The following is a 9,048-nucleotide window of genomic DNA, read 5'->3' as shown; positions in this document are numbered from 1 at the left end:
TCGCAACAAAGCCTCCTTTACTCACACCGCCGAACATGCCCTCGTAAAACTGACTATCCTACCGATCCTCGACTTTGGCGATGTCATTTACAAAATAGCCTCCAACACTCTTCTCAGCAAACTGGATGCATTGCTACTATGGGCTATTTTAATGCCTTTCCTCCTCACGCCATTTTGCTTTATCTTGGCCAGGTTGCAGTTTTAAATGAGAACTTGTTCTCAACTAGCCTACCTGGTTAAATAAAGGTGGAAAAAAAATGTAAAACATGTCTTATATGGGCATGTTATATGGTAGCTATCTAATTTAGCTTGAGCAACAGGATGGGTCTTTCGTTTCGTTTTTTTATGACTCGATTTGGACCAGCCACTTTCAATGCAACATACCGAAACAAAACAAACTATGCAAGAGATTTTCTTGAAGGCAGAACACAACGGAATAGGATTTTATTGCATTGACAGGCACATCTCAGCCAGTAGTCTACAGACCAGTGCTGCATAACCAATCAGCGCTGCCGTATCCCTATATTTAAATAGACCATTGCCATATATGGATCTGTTGGTTGGTGTGAGCAGAATAAAATAATGAAGAAACCTAACCTGAGCAAAGAGGCGCTACATTCTCTGAAAAGGCTACAGTCAGACCCTACTATTACCATTCGACGGGCAGATAAAGGTGGAGCAACGGTGGTTTTGAACACTACTGACTATGTTTTTCAATGCAAAAGTCCATTGTCAGTCTGAAACTTATACATGTCACTATCCTCTGATCCAACCTCCACCTAAAATGAACAGATCAAAGAGACATTGGTGGAAGCAGTGAAACACATCATAGATGATAGATGATAAAGCACGAGCGTTCTTGTATGTACAACATCCCCGCATCCATCTGTTCTACACGGTGCCTAAATTACACTAGAATATGGACAATCCCCCAGGCAGATCTATCATGTCAGCGATTGGTAGCATAACTGAAAACATCTCACTCTATGTCGACCACCTCAACTCTGCCATTTCATCTCAAAAGACACAGGGGATTTTCTAAAACTACTGATTGACATTGAGATACCAGAACAGTGTTTCCTAGTGTCTTTCGATGTCTAGTCCCTGTACACAGTCGTTCCTCATGAGTTAGGAATTTAACGTGGTGTCCATTTCCTTGACTTGAGAACAGATCCCAACCCACTCTCTTTTTCCTAGCTGACCTCATGAGGTTGGTGCTCACCAGAAACTACTTAAAGTTCAATGATATCTACTTCCTGCAGCGTAGCGGGACAGCCATGGGCATAAGGATGGCACCAAACTTCGCTAACCTACACCTTGGGTATGTTGAAAAAGATCACATTCTAAATGAGACATCCCAACACTTTTTTTTACGAGAACCTGTTCATTTGGAAACGTTAGATTGATTACATTTTTGTTGTTTACAAAGGTGACTTAAAGTTCTTGAGGTCCTTTCACCAATTTCTGAATCCCATTACAGGAAACCTGCGTTTCACTATGGAACATGACGAGGGACATCCTGGACATACATGTTACTGCAACGCAGGTCAACTAATGTTGAATACTTATCGTTACTAGTGAGATTCCAGTAAACAATCCTATTATATTGTGACATGTTTAAAAGTTGACAGCTATTACAAATAACCTGTCAGAAGCTGCACGACGAGCAGTTTATTTTCAGATAATCAAATTTCAATATTTTATCTTAGTCCCCCTCCTAAGCTCACATTCTACACCAGTGGGCGCTAACATGTTGACAGGGAGCTAGAACGGAACTTGAAGAGCTACCACCATTCGATGGAAGAAAAAAAGAGTTTCAAATCGTCGTGAGAAGTTGTATAAAACTGAACTAAAACGAGAACCGGATGTCAACACTCTTATCTATCCAAACGTAATGTGAAGGGATTGAGGGAAAGATTGATGCCAGGATTTGGGGAGTTTTCATAAAGAGAACGAGCTGTTAGCGATTAGACTAGCTAAGCTATTGCTAGCATTTTGTGCGTGTTCATACCGAACTAAGCATATACACAAGCCATTAACATTTAGGCTAGCTCAGCTATTGATCAATTGAAATAGCAATTGTTAGTGATCATGCTAATCATGCATGGAGAAATAATAATCTAAATAATCTATCCGTTCATACTGAACCAATCATATGCACAAGCTGTCAACATTTAGGCTAGCTCAGCTATCAGTCAATTGAAATGGCAATCTTTAGTGATCATGCCAATCATGCATGGCAAACTATTTTAGTTTTAAAACATTTATAAAATGTGATTAGCTATTATCATAATCCATTATGGGTCACAGTTGTTTTCGATTACTTTATAAGAAATGATGTATAGGTGTAAGGGTTTCACTCAGTTGGAAATAGGGGAGAAACCTCCTCCCACTGTTAGAGCCGAGCTCACAGAACTCCCTCTGTTGCTGCGTGAGTAGAAGCGATTGGAGCTAAAGAATGATGTTCTTTACAGAAGGCAGGAAGGATCCAACATTACTTTTCAGTTAGTGCTTCAAGAAGAGCTGAGAGCAGTTGCATTGAATAGTCTGCATGATGATATGGGCCATATGGCCATCGAGCGCACGCTGGATCTCATACGATCACGGTTCTACTGGCCCAAGATGTCAATGTCTGTGGGGGAGAAGATTAAGACCCGTGACCACTGTGTGCAACGTGAAACCCTCCCAGAGAAAGCTGCACTAGGAGTTAGCATTAAGACCAGCAGGCCTTTTGAGCTAGTATATATGGACTTCCTTTCTTTGGAGCCTGATCATAGTAACACAAAGGAGTTACTGGTAATTACAGATCATTTTATCAGATATGCAGTGGCCATACCGACTCCCAACCAGAGAACCTGCACCGTTGCAGTCTCTCTGGGGCCACTTCATTGTGCACTATAGCTTTCCTGAGCTCCTCCACAGCAACCATGGTCCTGATTTTTGAATCACAAACAGTCAAAGAGCTGTGTGAGATTGCTGGAATCAAGAAAGTGAGAACAACGCCATATCATCCAAGACAGAATCCTGTTGAGCGTTTAAACAGGATGCTCCAGATAATTGGTACTCTGAGGATGCATGACAAAACTCACTGGCGGGACTTCGTTAAACCACTTGTACAGTTGAAGTCGGAAGTTTACATACATTTAAACTCAGGTTTTCACAATTACTGATATTTAATCAGAGTAAAAATTCCCTGTCTTAGGTCAGTTAGGATCAGCACTTTATTTTAAGAATGTGAAATGTCAGAATAATAGAGTGATTTATTTAAACTTTTATTTATTTCATCACATTCCCAGTGGGTCAGAAGTTCACATGCACTCAATTAGTAATTTTCTATAAGATTGATGTCAGGGCTTTGTGATGCCCACTCCAATACCTTGACTTTGTTGTCCTTAACCTCTTGAAGCTAGGGGGCACTATTTTTATGTTTGGAAAAATAACGTTCCCAAAGTAAACGGCCTATTTCTCAGGACCAGATGCTAGAATATGCATATAATTGACAGATTAGGATAGAAAACACTCTAGGATAGAAAAGTTTCCAAAACTGTCAAAATATTGTATGTGAGTATAACACAACTGATATTGCAGGCGAAACCCTGAGGAAAATCCAATCAGGAAGTGCCTCTTATTTTGAAACCCTTCTGTTCTTATGCATCCCTATTGCCCATTTAAAGGGATATCAACCAGATTCCTTTTTCTATGGCTTCCCTAAGGTGTCAACAGCCTTTAGTGTCACGTTCTGACCTTTATTTTCCTTTGTTTTGTCTTTATAGTATGGTCAGGGCGTGAGTTGGGGTGGGCAGTCTATGTTTTGTGTTTCTATGTTTAGGTTTCTGTTTCGGCCTAGTATGGTTCTCAATCAGAGGCAGGTGTCGTTAGTCATACTTAGGTAGCCTGGGTTTTACTGTTGGTTTGTGGGTGTTTGTTTCCGTGTCTGTCACCACATGGGACTGGTTTGGTTTTCGTTCATGTTCACATTTATTGTTTTGTATTAGTGTTCAGTTTGTTTTATAATAAATTATATGGACACTTACCACGCTGCGTTTTGGTCCGATCCCTGCTACACCTCTTCAGCTGAAGAGGAAGTCTGCCGTTACATTTAGACATCGTTTCAGGCTTTTATTTTGAAGAATGAGCGTGAACGACCACATTGCGTAAGTGTATAGGTGGGGGCTCTCAGAGTGAGTTGTGCGCAAAAGAGAAAGGCGGTCATTGTTACTCCGGTCCTAGTGAAAAGCCAACTGTCCCGGTTGATATATTATCGAATAGATATTTGAAAAACACCCCGAGGATTGATTATTAAAAAAAATTGACATGTTTCTGTGGACATTATGGATATCATTTGGAATTTTTGTCTGCGTTGTCATGACCGCTCTTTCCGGTGGATTCCTGGGCATAACGCACCAAACTAACAGAGGTATTTGGATATAAATATAATATCTTTATGGAACAATAAATAATATCTTTAATATCTTTATGGAACAAAAGGAACATTTGTTGTCTAACTGAGAGTCTCGTGAGTGAAAACATCAGAAGATCATCAAAGGTAAACGATTAATTTGATTGCTTTTCTGATTTTCGTGATCAAGTTACCTGATGCTAAGTATACTTATTGTTTTGTTGCGCGATCAATAAACTTACACAAACGCTTGTATTGCTTTCGCTGTAAAGCATCATTTCAAAATCTGAGACGACAGGTGGATTAACAAAAGGCTAAACTGTGTTTTGCAATATTGCACTTGTGATTTCATGAATATGAATATTTTCTAGTAATATTATTTGACTGTGGCACTATGCTATTCAGCGTTGCTGATGACAATTATACAGGATCCAGGATGGGTGGTTCAGAGGTTAAGCCATTTGGCCACAACTTTGGATGTCTGCTTGGAGTCATTGTCCATTTGGAAGACCATTTGCGACCAAGCTTTAACTTGACTGATGTCTTGAGATTTTGCTTCAATATATCCACGTAATTTTCCTGCCTCACGATGCCATCTATTTTGTGAAGTGCACCAGTCTCTCCTGCAGCAAAGCACTCCCACAACATGATGCTGCCACCCCCGTGCTTCACGGTTGGGATGGTGTTCTTCGTCTTGCAAACCTCCCCCTTTTTCCTCCAAACAAAACGATGGTCATTATGGCCAAACAGTTCTATTTTTGTTTCATCAGACCAGAGGACATTTCTCAAAGTACGATCTTTGTCCCCATGTGCAAACCGTAGTCTGGCTTTTTGATGGCGGTTTTGGAGCGGTGGCTTCTTCCTTGCTTTGCGGCCTTTCAAGTTATGTCGATATAGGACTCGTTTTACTGTGGATATAGATACTTTTGTACCTGTTTCCTCCAGCATCTACACAAGGTCCTTTGGTGTAGTTCTGGGATTGATTTGCACTTTTTGCACCAAAGTACGTTCATCTCTAGGAGACAGAACGCATCTCTTTCCTGAGCGGTATGACGGCTGCGTGGTCCCATGGTGTTTATACTTGGGTACTATTGTTTGTACATGGTACCTTCAGGTTTTTGGAAATTGCTCCCAAGGATGAACCAGACTTTTTGAGGTCTACAATTGGCTGATTTCTTTTGATTTTCCAATGATGTCAAGCATAACCGATCGCTGCAGCTGTACATAGTCTATTGGTAAATAGCCCACCCTTTTCACCTACCTCATCCCCGTACTGTTTTTATTTATTTACTTTTCTGCTCTTCTGCACACCAATATCTCTACCTGTACATGACCATCTGATCTTTTATCACTCCAGTGTTAATCTGCAAAATTGTAATTATTTGCCTACCTCCTCATGCCTTTTGCACACATTGTATATAGACCCCCCCTTCGTTTTCTACTGTGTTATTGACTTGTTAATTGTTTACTCCATGTGTAACTCTTTGTTGTATGCTCACACTGCTATGCTTTATCTTGGCCAGGTCGCAGTTGCAAATGAGAACTTGTTCTCAACTAGCCTACCTGGTTAAATAAAGGTGAAATAAAAATAAAAATAAAAAGAGGCACTGAGTTTGAAGGTAGGCCTTGACATACATCACAGGTACACCTCCAATTTACCCAAATGATGTCCGTCTCTAAAGCTGTCTGTAAACAATTGTTGGAAAAATGACTTGTGTCATGCACAAGGTAGATGTTCTAACCGACTTGCCAAAACTGTAGTTTGTTAACAAGAAATTTGTGGAGTAGTTGAAAAACTAGTTTTAATGACTCCAACCTAAGTGTATGTAAACTTCCGACTTCAACTGTACATGCATACAACTGCACGAAGAATAACGTCACTGACTACACTCCATATTAACTAATGTTCTGGAGACAACCTAGACTACCAGTTGACATAACCTTCAATCAACCTGTTAATGACCAGAAGAAACTGAATTCACAGTATGTGCAAGACTTGAAGAGTGCTATAGGATAGCCACCCGGAATGCTCTTAAAACAGCTGAACGAAACAAGACCAGATTTGACAGGCATGTCAGAGTCCACCCTTGATGTTGGTGACAAGGTTTTTTGTTACCCCTTTTTCTCCCCAATTTTGGGGCATCCAATTGATAGTTACCAGGATAGTTACGGGAGTTGTTAGCACCCAGCCCCAGCGATGCTGTGAACATTTGTTACTCCAGTTGAACTCTCTTGTGGTACTCTGTTTTTGTTCTCGTTTGTTTATTTTTGATCTTTTGAGGCTTTTTCCCTGCTGTACCTACCACCTTGTGGATTTACCTTTTGACTTCAAGGATTACCTTTTTTCTCTTGGAATTACTTTTGACGTTGTGGATTTATATTTTTGCCTGAAGAACCTTCCTTTTTACTTTATTAAAACACCGTCTCAAGTACTGCTGTGTCTGCCTCATCTTCTGGGTTCTGCTGACTATTAGTGGCTCAGTTTGCTAAGGGACTGTTTCTCACACCGGAGACCCGAGTTCGTAACCGGGTCCTGACAGGGTCTTTAAAAATTTTTTTCAAGTCAAATAGTTTGACTATGATTGTTGTTAAAACAATTCTAATTAAATTATTAAATGAAATCATACTCTACCTTAACCACAATGTATTAAAATGCATTGGTTTGTTATGAAAAATAATGCTATTAAACATTTGCATTTAATTAAGTATAACTTTTGAATGTATATAAACAATCTAAACAGTATAATAGAATATTGCACCATATCAAAGAAAAATAAATAACAATTTGCAAAACTGCAGCATCCCACAAATTGAAATAAATGTAAAAAAGGATGCTATTACACCTGCATTTAAAGTATAACTTGTAGTAAGTAGTAATAACTGCTTACTGTACCTCTCTCCACTGATCTCCACAGTGACCTGCTCAATGGGTTCCAGGACTCTGCACATCTCCTCCACCACCTCCCATTCCTCTTGGGTCAGAGCATCAACATGTGCATTGACAATGGCCAAGGTAGAGATGATGGCATCCTTTGACTCAAGAAACCGCTTCAACATATAAAATGTTGAATTCCTCCTTGTAGTGCAGTCTTGTTTAGGCCTCAGCTGAAGCATCCCCATCTGGCGTTGTGTAGACTTTTTCAGCACCTACTTTGCTCCTGTGCAAGTATTCCACAGCTGTTTTCACTTTGTACACAATGCGCTTCATCACCCTCAGAGCATCTCTTACAATCAGGTTGATTGTGTGTGCAAGACATGGATGATGGGTCCATTTAAAAATGTTCATGGCTTTGGTTATGTTAGCTGCGTTGTCGCTAACACAACAGACCACTTTTCCATCTACTTGCCTTTCTCTGGCCACTCTCAACAGTTCCTCTGCCATGTTCTCTGAGGTGTCTGTCACTGAACTCAAAGCAGTCCAGAAGATAGCTAGACATCAAAAAATCATCAGTGAAGTGACATGTAACCAACATGTAAGAAGTGGTTACCCTTGATGTACAGCAATCAGTGGTAAGGCAAACTGCAGTAGCTTTTAATCTCTTTCCCACACTGAAGCCTGTGTGCTCTCGTACAGTTGTGGAATAACTTATTTTGAAATGGTTTTCCTGTGTGGAATTGTGTACATTGGATTTAGACTATTGCTATAATTTCTGAAACCTCTGTCCTCCACATAAAAAAATGGCTGGAAATCGGTGGCAATTATTGCAATATCAATTTGGCCTTGTTTTGCTAGACATAGACGTTTGGCATAAAGTGGTCCATAGAAGACTGCGTTGCTGTGGGTCGCGGTCTAGGCCTATTTGACTGAGTGGATACATCTCCACATGTGGAGGTGCTGGCTCCGCCACTATCACTAGCAGGCCCGCTAGTTTCTCGCATGCCGGTGTAGGTTGTGCGTAGAACCGGCTTTATATGAAATGTTTTGGCAAATTCTACACTGTGCTCTAACATTGTCTACATTATTAAAATGCATCCAAATGCTACTGTGCTTCTGACTCATTCTCCAGCTGTTTTCAGCTGTCCTTCCTCTCGCTCCTCGGCTGCTAAGTGTGTGACTGAGAGATGGTTCTGCCCTCCCTCATGCATCTTTGGTTCATTGGTTGACACTGCGTGTCTGATTGACAGGAACAACAGGGGAGGCAGTCTGAGCAGACAGTCTGAACGAATGTGTGTGCGATTGAGCATTTAGGCCATATTATTTGATAATTTTTTTGTTCTATGAATGAGTTAATTCTATTTATTTAAATCTTTTGAATATTCATCTTAATTTTTTAAATATTTAAAAAAAAAGATTCGGCTCTTCTGATGTGCGAGCCGGCTCCCAACGTTCACCTATCACTACCGTGGATAGATGGTGCGCAAAACTGAAAGTGCGAACCACAGCATTCAACCATGGAAAGATGACTAGGAATATGGCCGAATATAAACAGTGTAGTTATTCCCTCCGCAAGGCAATCAAACAAGCCAAATGTCGGTATAGGGACAAAGTGGAGTCGCAATTCAATGGCTCAAACACGAGACGTACAGTGGGGAGAACAAGAATTTGATACACTGCCGATTTGGCAGGTTTTCCTACTTACAAAGCATGTAGAGGTCTTCAACTGTGAGAGATGGAATCTAATCCAGAAAATCACATTGTATGATTTTTA

Source organism: Oncorhynchus kisutch, linkage group LG11 (assembly GCF_002021735.2).
Source record: "Oncorhynchus kisutch isolate 150728-3 linkage group LG11, Okis_V2, whole genome shotgun sequence".
NCBI lineage: Eukaryota > Metazoa > Chordata > Actinopteri > Salmoniformes > Salmonidae > Oncorhynchus > Oncorhynchus kisutch.
Note: the sequence above shows the minus strand (reverse complement) of the source record.